Here is a 21,509-nt window from a genome sequence, read left to right as displayed (position 1 = left end):
CAGCTCCCCCCTGCTTGTGTGTTCTCTTGCTCTCTCTCTCTCTCACACATAAATAAATAAATAAATCTAAAAACAAACAAAAAAACATTGTGGCATGTTGTAAAATAGTCTTTTTTTCCTTCTATTGTACTAATTTTTTCATCCAATGTTATAATATATATACTGTTTTTGACAGTTGTAGCTCTTGAGAAATACTTGAAAAGTCTCCACCCTCCCCCTTCTTTGACTAAGTGAAAGTGACCTTCCCGTCTCATTTTTTGTAGAGTTGGATTTTATTGTTAGATGTTCTCCAGACTAAAAAAAAAAAAAAGTTCTCCAGACTTTGATAAATTGCCTTAAGTGTATTTACGTAAATAATTTGGATTTTATTCAGTGTTACTTATTTAGAAGGGCAGTCTGCTCACAAATTAAACTGGTAAACTAGCTTGAATCAAAATGAAATAGTGATTGTGAAAGACTTATTTGCTCTCTGCAACTCAGGACATGGTTCCGTCTAGAACTCGACAAAATAAAACTTTCCCAGCAGAAGAGCTGTTTACAGCCCAATGTTGTAAATGGCGTGTAGTCCCTGAGGTGTCAGGAGGGGTGAAGTAGCCATTCAGCGCTTGAAATTTGTGTTAACAGTAAAGCAGAAGTGGACCGAAGCGGCATTCTGAGGTCAGCAATTGTGCATTCTTTCTGAATGTGGTATTTAGGCTAAGGAGGAGAGGGGATGAAGTATCAACTGGACCCCCAGCCCCTTAAGTTACCTGATACTTCATCTTAAGGACCTTACATTTTGGTAACGAAGAGATTTTCAAATGGAATATTAATGATTTTAAGTAATTAAATATTTCTGAATTTTTCTCAGAAGTGTAGCATGGCAGTTATGATGATATACTTTAAGTGGTTTCATTTTATTTAACCTTTTCAAAGTAAATGAATGGGACTGCGGGTGACTTTTCATAAATTTTTTTTTGCAACATTTATATCTTATATTCTACAGTTGAGTATACTCTAATTTATATGAAGTAGACCATGAATCTTGAAAATGCAAATGTTTAGATTTACCAGGTACATTGCTGTATAAAAAACAGTATTATCTAGATATTATTTAAGGTATGGAAAGTAACTTTCAAAATACTTCATGGTTCATTTGCTCCTTTCCTAAGTATTGGGACAAAGAGCCAGTAAAGTTAGAGATGTATTTATGGTTTTTAATCTTTAGTGGTTTCATTATCATATCGTTTTTAAAACTAAATGACATTGTACTTATATAAAGAAAATTTTAGTTTGATCTTTAGCCTGCACTTTGTTATTGTACAGCATCTGACTTTTTATGCTGGAATGGTGACTGTTTTAGGATTAATGGCAGTTAGTGTTTCCTTTTACTTCTCAGGGGGTTCATTTTCACAAATGTAAATATAAAATATTTTGTTCTCTGAAAAGTAAAGCCAGTATAGGTGACTTGAATTTTGATAAAGGAATAACAGTGGTTTCGTAAGTTTTGTGTGCGCACCTGTGTGTGCAGATTTAAAATTTTATTTTTGAATTCAGACTACTCACTGTTAAATAAGTAACTTTGATTTAAAACTTTTTTTTTTTTTTTTTGCTTTATTTTAGATCTCTGGGAAGGTACTTAGCTAGTGACTTCTATGTCCAGACAGTCCTACTAGATGATCTTAAATCTTTATTTGTAGTTTAATCTTTTAATTTAGTTAAACTTTCTTTTGGATTTAAAATCCCAAGACCAGGATATATTTCTGATTTAGGCTGTGTTGATATATTGCTTTGTGTATAGCTTTTTATAAATTAATTAATTTATATTAATTAAACATTTAATTCAAACTTTCAAGGTTGTAATGGGAGTTGTTTTACCCTGGCTTTCCTGACATCTGTATTTATCACTGATATTCCCTTATACCTACAGATGACGCTATTAACTGGGAAGGTTAGGGGCCTGCCACTCAGTCACCCACTGAGTAGGGCAGGCACTGACCCAGTTGTAAGAGCTGAAGTAGGAAGGAAGAGTGTGACAGGAAGAGATTGACTGCAGACACAGTCCCAGTGCTCTGGGAAGGTACACAGGTGTGGGTAAGGGTGAAGGGAAGTGTCATGATGGAAGGCAGAATATAGGCTTAAGGAATTCCAAGCAGGCAGTTGGCATCAGGGAATTTTAGATATGAGTAGGAATGCCATTTCTTTAATTTGTTTTTCCTTTTTTTTTTGCCACTGCACATGAACCACAATTTCATTGTTCCTTAAAATCCTGCTTTCAAAGACTGTCTCTTTTCCATTTTCATTATCTTCTAGCATGTCTTGGGTTAGTTTATGGTGCATGTTTTGAGGGGGCGTTTTACCACAGCTTTGTAGGAAAAAGAAAGCACATAAAGTTTATATAAAAGCAAAACCTCACACTCATTAGAATGGCTGCTATAAAAAAGACAGGAAATAACAAGTGTTGGAGAGAATGTGGAGAAATCGGAGCCCTTGTATACTGTTCATGGGAATGTAAAATGGTACAGCCACTATGGAAAGCATTATGGTGGTTCCTCAAAAAAATTTGAAATAGTATTTACCCATTTCTGGCTATACACTCCAAAGAATTAAAAGGAGAGTCTCAACGAGACTCTGTACATCCATCTTCACAGCGACATTATTCACAATAGACAAAAGGTGGAAATAACCCAAACGTTCTTCAGTGGATTAATGGATAAACAAAATGTATATACTTACAATGGAATATCTTTTCAGTCTTAAAAAGGAAGGATATTTTGCAGTTTGCTACAACATGGATGAACCTGAAGGACATCATGCTAAGTGAAATAAACTAGTCACAAAAAGACAAATACCACATGATTCCACTTGTGGTATCAAGTGTAATCGAAATCATAGAGACAAATTAGAATGATGACTGCTAGGGGTTGGGGGAAGTGGGATATAGAGTTTCAGTTTTGCAAGATGAAGAGAGTTCTGGAGATTGGTTGCCCAGCAGTATGATTATACTTACTGCCACTGAACTGTAGAGTTAAAAATGGTTAAGATGGTAAATTTTATGTATATTTTACCATAGTTTTTTTTAAAGGCAAATTTGAATTTATATTTGGATATGCAAGTGGTGAGATTATAAAAACCTCTGTAATGAGATTGAGGTTATTAATTTGGTTTATATTCACGTGTTAGGTGCTGGGGATAGAACCATGAAAAAAGCAGACAAGATTCCTCATGAAGGTTATGGTTTAGCGCAGGAGGCAGATACTGATTGAACAAGTAAAAAGCGTGCTTGAATGTTACATGCATACCAAGGAGGCGAGACCCCTGACAGAGTAGGTGGAAAGGCTACACTGAAAAGGCTTCTCCAAGAAAATGACATTTAGATAGAGACCTGAAGGATGAGTAAGCAGTGGCTAGGAGGAAGAGAGTGGACAGGGAGGGGAGGCACGGGGGAGTAGCATTTTGCAAAAGCTCCAAAGCAGGGAAAGAAAGGGTATCCTTTGGGAGATGAAAGAAGGCCCTGAGGGCTGTGATGTGTGAAAAGTGGGGGGAGGTGACCAGGGCATGTATCAGATTATCTAAATCATTGTAGGCCATTGCAAGGATTTTGAATGTTGGGGCGCCGGGGTGGCTCAGATGGTTGAGCGTCTGCCTTTGGTTCAGGTCATGAACTCTAGGTCCTGGGGTGGAGCCCCAAGTAGGGCTCCCTGCTCAGCGGGACGTCTGCTTCTCCCTCTCCGTCTGCCCCTCCCCCTGCTCATGCTCTCTCTCTGTATCTCTCTGTCTCAAATTAATAAATTAAAAAAATCTTAAGAAAAAAAAGGATTTTGAATGTTAAACAGAGATGGCAGATGTTGATGGGTTTTAAACCTGGGAGTAGGGAGGTGGAATAGAAGGAGAAAAATCCTGCATCTTCTCTTACAATGTGGCTTTTAAATATGAATTACCTACTTAATCTGGTGCTTGAATGCCACAGGGAAAAATGGTTCATTTATATTTATGCAGATGATATATTGGTTGCCAATGTGACCTGCTGATGTGATAAAACTTCAACAGTGAATTTAAGGGGATTGTCAAGGGCAATTTGCAGAGGTGATTTTCACCTTCATTCTCTGACTTGGTAGTTGAAACCCCAGAATTGGATGGATTTGCCCAGAGAGAGTTTGGAAAGAGAAGAGGGCTTTCAGTGGAATCTTTAGAACGTCTTATGTTCAGTGGTGAGGTAGTGGAGGTAGGGCAGAGAAAACTAAGGAAAAGTACTCCAGAATTGGGGGAAAACCAGGAGAGAGCATTTATTAGGTCTAACAAAACAAGTTCCAAAAGCATTAATTAGGTTTTTGCCCTGTGTGGTCATTGACTTTACAGATTTAGTGGTTTAATAGGGGTAGATTAGATTAGATTAGATTAGATTAGAATGAGTCAAAGAATGAGAGGGAAGTGAAGAAATGGAATATAGACAAATCTTTGAGGAAGTTTGGCTGTGAAGGGAGTGAGAAAGAATGGTAGATGGGTTTGGGGTTGTCAAATGATTGGATTTGTTTCTATGGAAAAATGTGAATTTAAAGAATATCTTTTTTGGATCCGTGAGATGCTTGAAAAATATATTACACACCTTGCTGATTCCCTAAATAGGATTGACTGAACACAAATAATGACCTTCTCACGGACTTAATCTAGACATGGTATTCTACATATATACATCTACATATATACAGGGCAGTCAGGCCTGTTGAGGTATGGAGGTCTCTTTGTCACTATACTAACTTCTGGTCATCTGGGAAGTAAAAAATAGAGAATCCTGAGTCCCACTTAATCAATTTGAACCTTAGGTGTAGGACTCAGGAATGTATGTTTGCACTGTGCATTTGTCTTCAGAGGATTCTCATGCATCTGTTCTGTGAATGGCCTTGGAGAACTGTTGCCCCGAGAATGCTCTACTTTGAAATTTTCTGAATGCTTTTTAATAGCTCTAGCATGACTTAAATGAGATACGTATGGCAAGCACTTAGGAAGGAAAGATTTTCAAAGTTTTGTCTTCTAGTATGATTGGGGTAGTGGTAAAAGTTTTTGGTTTTTTAGGATGAAACGAGCTTGATCCTTTTTCCTGACTTTCAAAGTGGTAATATGTTCCGGGTTAGTATCCTCTACCCGCTTTTCTTATTTCTTCCCTCCTTGCCCTCTAAGAAGCATGGTGCTGACTCCTACCGAATTGCCTTTGTTTGCTCCTATAACTTTCTCTACTGATAGTATTCCTCCCCAGCCTCTGCTGGATACAACTGGCTCCTCAGCATTCAGGTCTCAAAGCAGCTGTCCCATTTTCAGAGAGGCTGTCCCTACTGAAAGTAGGTTTTCTTGGTCACTGTGTCACTTTGCTGATTTCCTTCATCACAGTTCCTTCAGGGACTCTGCCTGAATGTTAACATGAATCTGTAGGTAAACTGTATCCTGAGTCTATAGAACAGTGCCAGGCACATAGAAACTACTTCAATACTGAAAAACAAATAATAAAGATCATAAAAATCTTAACAGTATAAATACTGTTAACTTTCAGTTGACCATTACTTTAGATATTGAAATGTGGACCATACATGCATAGATGTTGATCGTACGTGACATGTACTGTTTATAACTTGCATATTTCATTTACATATATTCTGGAGACTTTTTTGTGTCTACACCATTTTATACAGATAATCATTCTTTTTTTTTTTTTAAGATTTTATTTATTTATTTGACAGAGAGAGACACACAGCAAGAGAGGGAACACAGCAAGGGCAGTGGGAGAGGGAGAAGCAGGCCTTCCGCAGAGCAGGGAGCCCGATGGGGGGCTCGATCCCAGGACCCTGGGATCATGACCTGAGCCGAAGGCAGACGCTTAATGACTGAGCCACCCAGGCGCCCCCAGATAATTATTCTTAACAGCTGAATAATATGGTATGTTCAGTGTGATGAGGTACAGTCTCTATAACATCTGATTTACATGACAGTTCTTTTTTTTTTATACCTTTGAATGATAGTGCTGAATTTCTAGCTACATCTTTGTGTATTTTTTTGTTAGAATAAATGCTTAGGATTGAAACTGCTGGGTGAGAGGATCTATACATAAAGCTTTTTGATTGTGAAATTGCCTGCTGGAATTATGTTCTTTTATGCTCACGAATAGCATATGAGACCGTTTATTTCCCCTGTACCCTCTCTAATCATTTTACTCTTTGCTATTTTAATAGGTGAAAAACGGTATTGTTTTTCTGCTTTAAGGTTCAAGAATGAATATCTTTGAACATTTTCTGTTGTGTTTGGCCACATTTCTTTTGTAAAGTGCATATTCATGCTCAGCACCCAATTTTTCTGTTAGAGTGTTTGATTCAACAACAGTAGTTTTTCTCCCATATTTTACTACACAGGCTTTTAAACATACAGCAAAGATGAAATTTTGCTCATGTATCTGCCACTTAGATTTTATTATTAACATTTTATAATATTTGCCTTATCACATTTATCCTTTTATCTAAAGTAAATTGCAGGTATTAGTACATTTCCATCTAAATACTTTAGCATGCTTAATATTGACCATAGTTTCCATGTTTGTTTAGTTACTTTTTCTTTTGAGGTAAAATTTATATAAAATTAAATGCATGAACCTTTTTACTTTAAATGTTTTATTTTTTTAAACATTTTATTTATTTGTCAGAGAGAGAAGAAAGAGAGCGCACGAGCAGGGGAAGTGGGAGGCAGAGGGAGAAGCAGGCTCCCTGCTGAGCAAGGAGCCCAGTGCAGGGGACTCAATCCCAAGACCTTGGGATCATGATCTGAGCTGAAGGGAGACGCTTAACTGCTTAACCAACTAAGTCACCCAGGCATCCCTAAATGTTTTATTTTAATTTAAAACAGAATTGGAAGGGGCACCTGGGTGGCTCAGTCATTAAACGTCTGCCTTCGGCTCGGTTCGTGATCCCAGGGTCCTGGGATCGAGTCCCGCATTGGGCTCTCTGCTCCACCGGGAGCCTGCTTGTCCCTCTTCCTGTGCCCTGCTCGTGCTTTCTCTCTCTCAAATAAATAAAATCTTGAAAAAAAATTAAAACAAAACAGAATTGGGTGTTCATTGATCAAGATTTTTTAATTTGAGAACACACACACACACACACACACACACACACACACACACGCACGGGGAGGGGGGCAGAGGGAAAGAACCTCAAGCAGACTCTGTGCTGAGTGTGGAGCCCGACGCAGGGCTGGATCCTGACCCTGAGATCATGACCTGAGCTGAAATCAAGTCGGATGCTTAACCAACTGAGCCACCCAGGCCCCTCATTGATCAAGATTTTGATAAAGAGGCCAAGGCTGTCTTCTGTCAGAGTGAGCCCACTGAGGCAGCTCCACGTTGTAGGGTCTTTCTTACACACCTGCAAGATGTTGCCTAATAGTTCTAGTTTTGATTTTGTAAGTGGAGCATGAACTTAATTTTCTGTAAAGTATTTGCGGAGTTTCAATGTATGTATTTGGCTGTGGAAGCCAAACCCAAGACTAGCTTTTGTTTTGTTTTCTTTTTTTATAGGAGTTTTGGTCACATTTTCCCCTTCTTTTTCCTTTGCCTTAGCTTTGGTTATAGTGGTTTTAAATTTTTAGTAGTCAGATGTCATCCTTTTCCTTATCTTTTTACTGCCATTTGTGTTATACATAGGAAGACATTCCTTACCAAATAATATACAGATGTTTATATCTGTAAAGGTGCTTTTCCTTTTTTTACATTTGAATATCTAGTTGGAATAATGTGGTATAGGGATTTTTTTTAAAAAAAGATTAACAGTGGTTTGAGATCATTAGCAAATACTGTGTACTGAACAGTCTTCCCTTCTGTATGTCTTTTTCTGCAACAAAATAGAATTTAATGTTTTTATTGATGCCATTTTTTAATAAAGATTTAATTTTTAAGTAATCTCTGCACCCAATGTGGGGCTCAAACTTACAACCCAAGGTCAAGAGTCAGATGCTCTGCTGACTGAGCCAGCCATGTGTCCCTGATGTCATTTTTATTATAATCTATGTTTGTATATAGTATGTGCTTTCTGTTTTTGAGAGTATCAGATGTCTTTTTTTTTTTTTAATTGGGCTTCATTCTGGGCTTGAACTCACAACCCTGAGATCAAGACCTTAGCTGAGATGAAGAGTCAGATGCTTAACTGACTGAGCCAGCCAGGCGCCCCAAGAGTATTAGATGTCTTTTTAAAAAATATCCTATTCTATTTAATCTCTCTATTCCTACATTTAGATACTTGAGATAATTTATTGCCCACAAGCACATTGTTTTTCACTGTTTTGTTTTGTAAGGTTTCATCACTTATATATTGTTTCTTTCAGCTGAACTTTAGCAGAGTCTTGAAGAATGGGGAGAGAGGATAGTGGGGAAACAGTAACAAGAGTCAAGGCAGAGACAGGTTGGTAAGTCCTGGGGACTTATTTCTCTAACTTGTAATTGTCTGAATTCGTAATCTGTAAAGCAGATTATGCATATTTATTTTAGTATCCCTAAATTTGGGAAATGTCTATTAAGGTGGTTCAAACTAAATTCTAAAGTTCAAAATATTTATGAGATTTTTAAAGTTTGGGATGTTATTGAAATGGCTTAGGATTCTACAGTGAGAATGGTTTTTAATCCCGGCTTTAAAGGAGCAGGTCATAATTTTTGAGTGACTGTGTGTATCCTCTATTTTATTCTTTCTTATGATTGGGTGATTCTTCAGATCAGAGCTGAGTCAGCTGGGGCGAGATACATAATCTTGGGTGGCGTCATTCACATGGCTGGGTCCCTCTCTGTGTAGTTGTCATACCTTAGTGGTGGCAGGAGGGATCCCAGCAGCAAGAAGGTAAGCCCCAGTGTCCTTACACTTTTTAGACCTGTGCTTGTGTTTTGTTGTTATTCCACTGGCCAGAGCATATTACTTGGCCAAGTCCATATTTAAGTGATGGAGAAGTAGACTGTGCTTCTTGATGGGAGAAGAGGCAGAGTCATATTTCAAACTGAGAAGTCTGAACAACTTAGTACCTATTACCACAGTGACCACAGGAAGTAAAGGAGTTAGCTACCTGGATATCTCACAGAAAAGCCTCCTCGCAGTGAGAAGAGACTGTGCACAGACCTAGGGGGGAAGTGCTTGATGCGTTTCTGGGGTAGCAAGGAGAGGTCAGTGGGACTAGAAGAGGGGGAGCAAGCAGGAAGTAGTAAGAGATACAATCATAGAGGTGGGGGCCAGGGTAGGATCTTGTCCTCGTAAGCTGTTATGAAGACTTACTTTTTTGTGTGAAAAGAGGAGCTAAGGCGTTTTAAAGAGGAGTTTTAAAATAGAATCTGACTTGTGTTTTTAAATAGATTACTGCTGGCTACTGCTTTGAGACTAGATTGTAGGGAAAGAAGAACAGAAGCAGGAGGGCTCCTTAGACTACTACAGGGATGCAGATAAGAGCGGACAGTGGCTTGCAGTGCGATAGTACCAATGAAGTGGAATGATTCTCGGATTCTGTATACGTTTTGAAGATTGAGCCTACAGGATTTTTTGACATATTGGATATGACTTTAGGACAGAAAGACGAGTCGGTAGCCAAGGTTTTGGTGTGAGCAGCTAGGAGTATTCACTCTCCACCAGGACAACTGGAAAAAACTGGGTAGAGTAGGTTTTGGAGAAAAGACCAGGAATTCAGGTTTGGATCTGTTAAGTTGGAGAAGACTATGACATTTGAATGGAGGTGTCAAGTTGGATAGAAGAGTCGAGGTCAGGAGCAACACCTGGAGATAGAAATTGGAGAAATTGAGGGTACTGAGGTGGCTCAGTTGGTTAAGTGTCTGACTCTTGGTCTCAGCTCAGATCTTGATCTCAGGGTCTTGATCTCGAGGTTGTGAGTTCAGGCCCCACGTTGGGCTCCAGGCTGGGCGTGGAGCCTACGTAAAAAAGAGAGAGAGAGGAAAAAAAAGAAATTTGAGAACATTGAATGAAAAACTGAGAGCGTTATGTATGTCTAAGAAGTATTTCCTAAAATGACTATAAATTTAAAATACTTTTAAGTTTTAAAGTTTCCTTTGTACCAATGGTATGGTTTGAAGTAGGGAAGAAGAGCCGCAGAGCATCCTTTATGATGATAGTAAACTATGAGTTTAAAGAAGTCATTAATTGTTCCATCTGTTCAGTATTATGAAACATGAAAGCCTCTAGGCTAAATATCTTATTTGAATATTCCTTTTTACTGAAACATTTACCAGTTTGTTTCTAATTAGGGAAGTTTATTGACCAAAGGCTGTGTAAGTAAAGGCCTGAAAGGGACAGAAGACCAGAAGTTGAGGAAAAGAACCATGATTGGATAATCAGTCCTACTCTTTGGAGAGTTTTTCTTTTTTGTTCACTCCTTTGCTCTCTGTGTCTGTCTCTCTCCCTTTAACTTTATTCATTGTCTATTAACGTAATGAGATGTTCAGGTGTAAGCACGGGGACTAACCCAGAAACTGTTCTCTCTTAACAAATGTAAAACTTACTGCTCCGGCCTTGATCACCAGACAGGGCTGCCAGACCAAGCCTTAGCCAACCTATTCATAGATTGCGGACTGTTCAGGAAAGTGAGGAAGGGGCCTTGCTTTTTGTGTAATTTAGACCTATACAGAAATGACCTGAGAATGGTTTGGCTTGTGTGGAAGAGAAAAAAACAGATTTATCTTTGAGCCAATATTCAACTTCCAAATGTTTTCATTCAGCAAATATTTATTACAGAACTATTGTGGGTCAGGAATGCTATCAGGTTAAACTAAATGACCAGTGAGACATATAAACAAATGATTAAAAAAAAAAAGAACCCAAACGCTGTGTTTTTCACCAGATATTCCAGCAGAGTGGGCAGGAGGAGTTATGAAAGAAATCAATTCACCTTTAGGTCCTCAAAACCTGTCAGAGTGCTTTGCACATTTTGACAATGCATAAGTGTATAGATGAATGCATAAGCAATGTGATTCATGCATCTGTTAGATAATTTACAAAATACAGACGGAGGTACAAAGGAGAAAGTGACCATTTCTTCCTTGTAGTGATGGAGAGAAGGGCTTTGCAGGAAATTCACTGGGTAGGGAAGGCCTGCAAATGTGGAGTTAGAAAGCACAACATGCTCTGAATAAGTTCAGCAAAGCTGGATTGTGGGGTATATGTTGGGAGGTGGAAAGGCCACAAGTGAGGCTGCTATAGGGTAGACCAAAATCAAGATGCAAAAGTATCTTGTATTAGGGGGCACCTCGGTGGCTCAGTCAGTTAAGTGTCCCAGTCTTGATCTCAGCTCAGGTCTTGATCTCAGAGTTGTGAGCTCAAGCCCCATGTGAGGCTCCACCCTCAGCCACTTAAAAAAAAATCTCGTATTGGAATTTATTCTGTGGGTACTAGAAGGTTATTGAAAGTTTTTTTAAATAGGAATATTAAGACGTAGAATTCATGAGACATTCTTAAAAAAAAACAACTCATTCTTGAATTGGGAAATCAAATGTTGATAGAATTTTTAAAGTTATATATACTGGAAGTAAGCACAGCAAACAAACAAGTCATATCATTTATGGTAGAATCTGTTTTATCCCTTTCAGATAACATATATGATCTTAGTGTAGGTACAACCTAAACTAGATAATTAAACTTACACTAAGGTATTCAGAATATGCAGGATGGCGTTGGTTGGTTTTTGGAAGAGAAATAACATTTCTCCTTTATGAAATTATTGCAAACATTACTTTTTCTTAAAAATTCTATTTATTTATTTATTTTAGAGAGAGTGTGCATGCAAGCACGGTGGGGAGGGGTAGATGGAGCGAGAACCTCAGACCTCTGATGGTTTCTTTTCTTTTTTGACTTTGATACTTTAGAGTACTGGTCAGGTATTTTGTAGAATGTCCTTCAATTTGATTTTGTCTTCTCTCTTCTCATGATTATGGACTGAAGTAATGACTTTTTGGGCTTTTGGTGTTTAAAAAAATTATTTTATTTTCATTTTTTATTTAAAAATTTTTTTAAAGATTTATTTGAGAGAGAGAAAGAATGATCAGGGGGAGGGGCAAAGGGAGAGAGAGAGGGGAAGCAGACTCCCTGCTCAGGGCTCTGGGCTCAATCCCAGAAACCTGAGATCATGACCTGAGCCAAAACCAAGAGTCAGATGCTTAATCAGTTGAGCTACCCGGGTGCCCCTCATTTTCACTCTTAAAACTATAAAATAAAATTGCCCTTTTTTTTTTTTCAGCATAAAGTTCTATGAGTTTTAATACATGTATAAATTTGTGTAGCCACCACTATAATCAGGATATAGAACAATTCCATCACCCCTCAAAACTCCGCCATGTTCTCTTGTTATAGGTCACACCCTACCCGCTAATCCGTGTCCCTATAACCACTGACTAGTTCTTCATCGTTTTAGATTGGTGTCTTAGAGAATGTCATGTAATTGGAATCATAGAGTATGTAACCTTTGACATTGGCTTCTTAGATGCATCATAATGCCTTTGAGAGTCTTCTAAGTTGTGTTTATCAATAGTTCATTCCATTCTATTGCTGAGTATGAATGTACTACTAGAATGTTTATCTCTTCCCCTCCCCCCCTTTTTGATAAGTATTTAAGAAATATCATATGTCCTCCTGGCACTATAATAAGCAATTTAAGTGAATTTTTTGTGAAACAGAGATGATCATTTTCCCCTTTACAGAAGTGAAAACATAGGCATGGAGTTAAAGTAGACCTAGGTCATACAACTAGTTAATAGTGGACCTGGGACCCAAACCTAGGTCACCTACTCTAAAGCCCATGCTTTTGGACTACATGGCAAGTTGCTAATGTCAGTTTTTTCATTTCTCTGTTTTGACCAGCAGTATAATTAAGAGCAATTGAAGTTCTTGTTTCTTTAACATATTATAAAGTTCTCCTTCTTTTTGTTTATATTTAATTTTTATTAAAGAGGAAATATAATAGAACTATAATTTTTTTCATGTTGCTGGTTTATAATCTTTGGGGCTAAGCATTCTGTGATTCAGTTCTAAAGCAGAAAGTCAAGCCAAATAAATCATCAGTCCACAAGCAATTATGAATTAACCTTGAGTGTATCTGTTTATGAGAATTAAAGCCATAATACTAAGCTTTTTCTTAATCTCCTTGTAAACAGGATCTTTAATTTGTGTCATAGATAAATAAATATTGTATAAAAATAGACATAGTCTAAATTAGGCTAGTTTAAAATAAGAGGTTTGCCTTCTATCATATCTTAAATTTTACTAGGACTTCTTTCTTCTTTCTTTTTAGAGCTTGGAGGTTTTGGGGTATTTGAGATGAGTTTTTTGCACTTGTGCTAAAAGCCCATTTACTTAAATATCCTCCTGTCAGAGGATAAAAATGTTCCCAGAATATTAGTATAGGGTTTCTTGTGTTTTTAAAAATATCTTATTAGTGAACAGAAATAAGCATAATTGGGTTTTGGGGAAACATAAAATTTCCAGTTATTCTGCCTATCTGGTAATTTTATGCATTACTTTCAGTAAACTAAAATTTTGATGAGGAGAGTTCTTTCTTAAGTGTGGCCTTCGTGTGATATTTGTTCTCTGTTCCTCAAACACTATTCAGAGGACTTGGAGAGGCTACAAAATCATAAAACATCAGAACTGAAGTGGGTCTTCGACATGACCAGATCTCTGGGTTCTCCCAGTATTTGACAAGAAAGGAAATGGATTCCCCAGCAGTAGTGTGTCCACAGTGATGGTTGGTCGTACCCGCTGCATGGTGTGGGTCCTGCCCTCAGGTTACCAGCTTATCCGTGTGGAGATGGACTTGTACAAAATTAACTGCGGTACAAAGTGGAATGTTCTTGGCAGTAGAAAGGGCACTACTTTTCTTAAACAAGCCCTCCCCTCCCCCCTCAAATCTTTTCCTGACTCATTCACTACACACAATTACTTTCTATTTAGTTTCTCACCTTTTGTTCTCTGTTAAACTGTCTCTAATCAGATGTTTTGTCTTTTTTTTTTTTTTTTTTTAACCTCTACCACAATATGAAAACTCTTCTTTCAGGATTCACAGTGACATTCATGTTGCTAAATTCTGCTGGTTTTTTTGTTTTTTGTTTTTTTTTCCTCCTCAGACCTCATTTTATTTGATCTGTCCTCAGCATTTGGCACGATTGCTCAATCCCTTTTGGAAACACTTTTACTCATATTCCAGGGTAATACCTTATTTGCCTTGTTTCCTGTGACATTTTTGAGTCCTCCTTCTTAGGCTTCTCTGCTAGCTTTACCTCAGCTCCCCCACCTCTAAATATTAGAGGGTCCCTGGGATCTGTCATTGTTACTTTTCTACCTGTAGATTTAATATCAGATACACATTAATATCATGTATATGTTAATGACTTCAATTTAAATATCCAGCCCATACTCCTGCCCTGGGCTTTAGGACTATGTCTGCAGCTCCAGGACAATATATCCAATTTGACATCTCCACTTGGAACATCTCAAAGTTAATGAGTTCGAAACAGCTCTTGAGGCTCTGGGTGGCTCAGTTGGTTAAGGATCCCACTCTGGATTTCAGCTCAGGTCATGATCTCAGGCTCGTGGGATCGATCCCCGAGTTGGGCTTCCCGTTCAGTGTCGAGTCTGCTTAAGATTCTCTCTCTTGCTCTCCCTCTTCTCTTCCCCCCCGCTAACGTGCACACTCTCTCTCTGAAATAAATATATTTTTTTAAGACTTTATTTATTTATTTGGCAGAGAGAGCACAAGCAGGGGGTAGTGGCAGAAGGAGAAGGAGAAGCAGACGTTTGACTGAGCCACCCAGGCGCCCCTAAATAAATAAATCTTAAACAAAACAAAACCTGAACTCCTGATATTTCCACACCCCAAACCATCATCATCTGTAGTCTTTCCTCTCTCAGTTTGGGCAGCTGCAGTCTCTCAGTTGCCAAAAATGGAGTTTTGAAGCCTTTCTTTCCCCACCGACTCTTTTCTATCCATTTAGAAACTTGGTTGGATATTCCTCAAAAACACAGCCATAATTTGATCACATCTTCCTCTTAGGCTGCCTCCTTTGTCTAAGTCATTATCATCGTCTCTGGGTTATTGCATTAACTTCTCCTTGCTTCTGTCCTTGCCCTGTTGCAGTGTGTTTTCAACACAGCAGTCAAATCTTATGACTCATATGATGAAAACTGTCCAACTATTAAATCTCTAAACAGTGAGGCTCTCCCAACAGTTTCTAGTATTCTTCCTTCTCTTACTCTTCTCTTTACTTTCTTTACTTGACCCACACTGGCCTCCTTGCTTTCCTTGAACATTTCAGGCAAGCTCCCTGTTAGTCTTTCTCTGGCTTACAGGCTTTCTCTGTCTAGAATGTTCTGCCTTAAGATAGGTTTGCATGGCTAGAGGTCTTCACTCAACGTGGCAAAGTAAATCCTCTGTAGCTAGTCTGTCCAAAATGTCATATTCTCCTCTTTGCTGTCTTGTTTTTTCCTTCTTTGTCCTAATCACCAGCATATTGTATCTTTTATTTATAATTAATATGCTCTATAGTTTATAATGTTTATCACTTTCCCTTGCTTAGAATGTAAGCACGACGTGGTAGGGATCATTTATTAACAGTGAGTCATGTGCTCTATAGCAAGGGCCTAGAACGGTGCCTGACACATAGTAGGTGCTCAGTAAATATTTGTTAAATGAATGGATACCTAGGAGTCCCTCAGATCAGTCATTAACTTGGTATTGGGCAAGTCACTTCTCTCTGTAGATCTGCTTTCCCTATTTTTGAAATGAATTTGGGTTGGATCTGTATTTTTGGGCTTTCTTAAAGTAGACTTAAATGTATGTAGTATCATGGTTCCTTAAAGATTTTTCTAAGAATTCAACTGCTTAATAGAAAAGTTTGAAAACCATGGTACTAGGTTTTTGTTTTGTTTCTAGGGAATCAAAGTTTGTTAGTTTGTTTCTTTTTCAGCCACAAGTGATAACCACATCAGTTCACATAGTTTTTTAATAAGGAAGATTTCTCTGATAGCACAGTGCAAGGTGAATTGGAAGGTAGGCAGTCGGTGGTAGGGAAAGGAACAGTTAGGATGTTGTGATATTATTTTTCTACGGTATGATGCAGTAGCAAAGAAGGACCTTATGTTTCACTCTAACTCAGTATAAAAAATAGAGGATTTCCTCTCCACAACACTTAGAGATTATTGAAGAGTAAGGTAACAAGTGTCTTTTTGAGTGGCTGTTGTGTGAGGACCACTATTTTTTTTTTTTTTTTTTTTTAGATTTTCTTTATTTGAGAGAGAGAGTGAGAGAATGAGCTGTGGGAAGGGGCAGAGGGAGAGAGAGAAGCCGACTCCCTGCCAAGCAGGGAGACTGATGACAAGGGGCTTGATCTCAGGACCCTGAGATCATGTGAGCCAAAGGAAACTGTTTAACTGACTGAACCACCCAGATGCCCCACTAACCATTTTAGATTCCAGGCTATATAGCAGCAGAGCTACTCTGTTTCAAGAGTAGGTACGAAGCTCCTTTAGGTAATTCAGAGGTACATCTCTCCTTACAATCCACTAAAGTAAAAGATATATTGTCTTTAGGCACGAAGCTCCTTTAGGTAATTCAGAGGTACATCCCTCCTTACAATCCACTAAAGTAAAAGATACATTGTCTTTAATACTGAATTTGAAATTTAATTGTAAGAGAATATCATGTTTACATGAAATTTGAGATTGCAGTCAGCATATTACCAGGGAGCATCATAAAGGATATAATTGTACAATCAACTCTTGGTTACTTTTGACAAGATAGGAAAGAATAACACCCAAAATAATACCTACAGTAGAACCTTGTAACACAGGTAGCTACATGAATTCTGCAGTATCAAATCATGGGCCAAATCACATCTTTAAAAAATATTTCTGTGTGTAGTAAAATCCTGATATGCTGTAATTTTCCCTCGATGAACTATTCTAGAAAAGTTATGTATTCATGTTTCTGAGTTTCTGCTGTGTTTTGGGCCCTGTCTTACTGATAGGAATACATTAGTAAGCAAAACCAGCTAAAGCCATGGCCCCTTTTGACTTTGGTATGCCTCTTAAAACACTCAGACACTTGTCCAGGAGGATGTTCCTTATGGATAGGTCCTAGTAATCTGTTTGCAGAAGCAGGGAAGAAGGCCTTGGTTTAACCAAGCTAGTGATAAATAATAGAGAATTCACTATTGTCTGACATTTAAGCTCACATTTGGAAATGCATGTTGTTCAGAACCTGGGATGATACTTTGAGAGTTGTTAACATCAATAAAATTAATTCTTTCCAACTGAAGTATTTATAACACTGATCTCATTCTTTTAAATTTTATTTTTATATTTGAGTAGTAGAGAATAGTGATTTTGGTCATTTATCATTTTAATGGTTTGATCTTTGCTTCTTCCATCTCTAGTAATGATAGCATGTTGGCTGCTGAACAAGGGGACAGATTCAAAGCAAGCCTTTTTTTAAGCCCAGCTTTCCTAGATACGAACATTAGACTGTTTTATATTTTCAGGTACTAGAAGTTTTCAAATTTGAGTTCAAAGAGAAGCAGTCACAATAAAAGGGAAGAAGAGAGTCCTCGCTTACACAGTAAATTCCTTTTACAAGTTCTATTTTAAAGAAAGAAAGAAACAGTGTCTTAACTTTAGTTGGCATTCAATTCCCTCAATTGACCTAATCTTGCTCAGCTAATAGTTAAAATATAAATGTGAAAATTCCTCCAGCCAGCCATGAAAACTTTATATTAAGGTATATACTGCCTTGATATATACCTGATTTTACAAATAAACATACTCACAGTATGTACAGGTATATTATATTTGCATCACAAGCCTAAGATGCCACATTTTATTTATGTAAAAGTTTAGAGATTTACTTAAACTTTCTCATCCTGAAGCATTTAATACTGACTGCTTCTGTGAAGCATAATAACAGTTAATGTTTATAAAGTACTTACTTGTACCCAGTAGAATATTAATAACTGTATTATGCATGAACTAGATTTCTTTTTAGTCAGGTTTATTGAGATACTGTTTATACACAGTACAGTTTGCCCTATTAAATGTATAGTTCTGATTTTTGACAATATATATAGGTCATAGAACCAATACCACAATCACTATTCAGGGTGCTTCCATCACCCCAAACAGTTTCCTTGTTCCCCTTTGTAGTCAGTCCCCTCCCCACATTCCTAACCCCTGACAACCACTGGTAGGAATTCTGCCCTTTTTGTTTTGCCTTTTCCAGAATGTCATATAAGTAGAATCATATAGTACATATTTTGAGTCTGGCTTATTTCACTCCCTAATGCTTTTAGACCCATCCATGTGGTACCTGTATTTCAGAAGTTCATACCTTTGTGTTGCTAGTAGCATTCCTTTGTATGGATATACCACAATGTGTCTAACCATTCTCCAGTTAATGGACATTTGGGCTTCCAGTATTTGGTGATTCTGACTGAAACTGCCATAAATATTTAAGTAGAAGTTTTTTTATAGACCTATATTTTCATTTCTCTTGGGCATATATCTAGGATTGAGACTGCTGGATTGTTTAATAAGTATGTGTGTATCTTTACAAGAAACTGCTAAACTGTTTTCCAAATAGGCTGTACCATTTTGCATTCTCACCAACACTGTATGAAAGTTACAGTCACTCTATATCCTCTCTAGCACTTGGTATTGTCAGGGCTTGTTTTTTGTTTTTGTTTGTTTGTTTTTTAAGTTTTTGTCCTGGTATTGTGACTTTAATTTGGATTTTCCTGTTGAGTAAGGATGTTGAGATTTTTTTTCTGTGTTTATCTGCCGTCTGTATCTCTTTTTGGTGAAGTGTCTATTCAGATTGTTTGACTGTTTTTTAAAAAACTAGTTTGTTATGTTTGAGTTATGAAAGTTTTTTTATTAAGCATAATAGTATATGCACTGGTTTTAATGCTCATAATACTCCTCTGAGGTGGGTACTATTAGCCTAAATCACAGATAAAAAAGCTAGGCCACAGGATTGTTAATATACCCCAGGAACACACAGGTAATAGGTAGCAGAGCTGGGATTTACACCCAAGCACATTGACTCTAGAACCTGTGCTGAACTGTTTGCCAGTTTTTTTGTGTGTGTGGAGATTGATTTCTTGGGGCTGTGACTATAACCAGGATCCAGTTTCTGTAGGTGGTAAAACAATTCTTACAGGGACACCCCTGAGCAAAGGGGCAGTATATTGTAATAGCAACTCTGGAATCATTCCCTAGGAACAGCTAGGATATTTGTTGCTATTGAAGAAGGGTAATTATTTTCACTTTATGTCTCTTACTTCACTTCTACATACTGGTGGTCAAAGGTACTTCTTTTAAATTACTTTTCCAAATATCTGCCATTATCAAGTAATGAGGTACTTTATATAAATGGATTTTCTCAATAGCAGAAGCTTCTCCTTTTTTATGTATCCATACTTCATAAAAGATTTCCCACACTTGTTATTCCCTTTGTCTTTTAAAGATCTTTATCATAATAATGCTGACTTCAAGGCACTTACTGTTTGGTGATACACTTAGGAAGCACGTAGAACTTTCCGTATAGGATGACTTCAGGTGTCAGGACTTTTTTAAAGTTATATTTATTTGTAGTTTTATAGGTTTTTAGTTTAGTCTTCTCTCATTATCCACTCTCTCATTTGTTTGTTCTGACATCATCCTTCACTATTCCCTCTTTCACCCTTATAACTTCTATTTCTAATTAGCTAAAAGATAATCAAATTATTGGGCTTACATGGATATGGTCTAAAATAAATTTCAGCTCTGGGAAACGACTTGGGAGTTTTCCAGTGAACATCCCCTGTGACTGTTCAAAGGACCTTTATTTCTTGTTTGGGATCCAAATAGTCATTCTAAATAAATGAGCTCTAAAGTAAGCTCAAACATGACGTTTGACAGTAGAGAAAGTGATGTGTTTTTCTTTTTAGCATAATTTTTTATTAATAATTTGTTAAACCATGGGGATTATCTTAGTGAAAAGGTAAATCAAACAGTGTTCAGCAGAGTGGAATAAATAGGCACTTAATGGGCAGTAAGTCGGTTCACTATCATTATGTTTTGTAGCAGTTTGTAAAGTTCTTGTCTGAGTCAGTGACAGCTTGTCCTCTCAGCTCTGCCTCTAGTAAGGCAGAGTAATTACTTCCAAGTAATTAACTAAAGGGAGAAAACCTTGCCAAATCCTATTTACTTTTTGTAAAATATTAAGATGAAGGCTAGCTAGTGAGTAGCACTTTATCACGTAAAGCACTGTTGAAAGTGCTTAATGCTTTCAAGCCATTTTGACCAATTTAAGCTCTTACTTAGAATAAATTAATAAATATTCACCCAGGGGACAGGCTAAGTAGTTGTACTAACATTGCAGCTGCTTGGGCACCTTGTCAGATGTGTGAGGACTTGGAGAGCAAAACTTCACTGTCTTTCGTTGGCAGCCTTAGGATCAACCGTGTATGGTGCAACAGGGTGCCTGGCACGTGGTAGGCTTTTATTTGTGGAAAATTTTGTTTAAAAGGTAAAGAAAACTGTGACTATCTCTTGTAAGTAGTAGAATCATGAGCCAGGATTGCATTGGTGATTTGTTTAAAATAGTTTTATCAAGCTTGCAGTTCCACTTAAAGTCACTTTGCTATATTATACTTTAGTTTCTTACTAACCCTGGATTTGTTTTAAATTTTATAAATCAGATTAATTCATACTTACTTTTCACTGAACTTTGAATTAGGAAATTAGAAAGTAGATTTTATGTTTAGTGAACTTGTAAATTGCATCTGATATTGTAGTTTGCTAGCTTTGCAGATTACATAGCAATATACCTCTTTCTTGTAAGGGTTAATGAGTAGCCTGATTAGACTCACCAGCCCATTGTTATATTAAAAGCCAGAAAATTTGCTGTCTCCCTTCCATTCCCTCCCACATTGTTTTTCTTTTCATAGTTTTACTTTACTAGATATATTAAGATAATTTTTAAAAGTTGAGATTTTATTTTTTAAAACAACATACGGTTTTAATTTTATTTCCTTGTAGATCCTGATTCCTTTTTGTTGTTGTTAATTTTAAATTATGGTAATTAACATGAGCTGAATAATGGTTTAATCAAGGTAGATCTTGCTCCGTGGCTCTACATCCCTCCTTTTTCTGTACCTCTCCTCTGTTTTTACCTGTATATTTGCATGTTTGACCTAGCAGAATAATTGGGTCCACAGCAACATGGGCGTGCCTCCCTAAGAAACACTTAGTTTCATGTATGACTCATAGGCTGAAGCGCAGACACCACTTCCCCAATCTACAGGAGCCATTTTAACAGCATAAAACTTGCCGGATTGCTTTTTATTTTCAAGCCCAAAGGACAAAAAGAGAACAGGAATATTTGAAGGTAACTTATTATGATTTTGTGTGTTTGCTTCTGGCTGTTTCCTGAACTGATAAACGGAGGGTGGCTCTTACCTGTCGAAGAACATGGCTGAATGTGTTCTTTAA

General features: G+C 37.4%; 1 protein-coding gene across 7 annotated transcripts in view; it reads left to right on the top strand.

Moving 5' to 3' along the window:
• ELF1 (E74 like ETS transcription factor 1) overlaps positions 1–21,509 on the top strand; it is a 106,448-nt gene that overhangs the window by 6,937 nt on the left and 78,002 nt on the right. For 6 of the 7 annotated variants that reach the window (XM_073894483.1, XM_025874807.2, XM_025874802.2 and 3 more), the window contains exon 1: positions 21,281–21,405. The exons of the other annotated variant lie outside the window; for it this stretch is intronic. The gene's annotated coding sequence lies outside the window, so the exon portion shown is untranslated. Of the gene's footprint in view, positions 1–21,280; positions 21,406–21,509 lie in introns of those variants that run through there. 7 annotated transcript variants of the gene reach the window in all.

Source organism: Callorhinus ursinus, unplaced genomic scaffold (assembly GCF_003265705.2).
Source record: "Callorhinus ursinus isolate GAN/ISIS: 27379988/994484 unplaced genomic scaffold, GSC_fseal_2.0 scaffold7, whole genome shotgun sequence".
Lineage (NCBI taxonomy): Eukaryota > Metazoa > Chordata > Mammalia > Carnivora > Otariidae > Callorhinus > Callorhinus ursinus.
The sequence above is the reverse complement of the archived record's forward strand: the minus strand, read 5'-3'. Positions and strand labels throughout refer to the sequence as shown.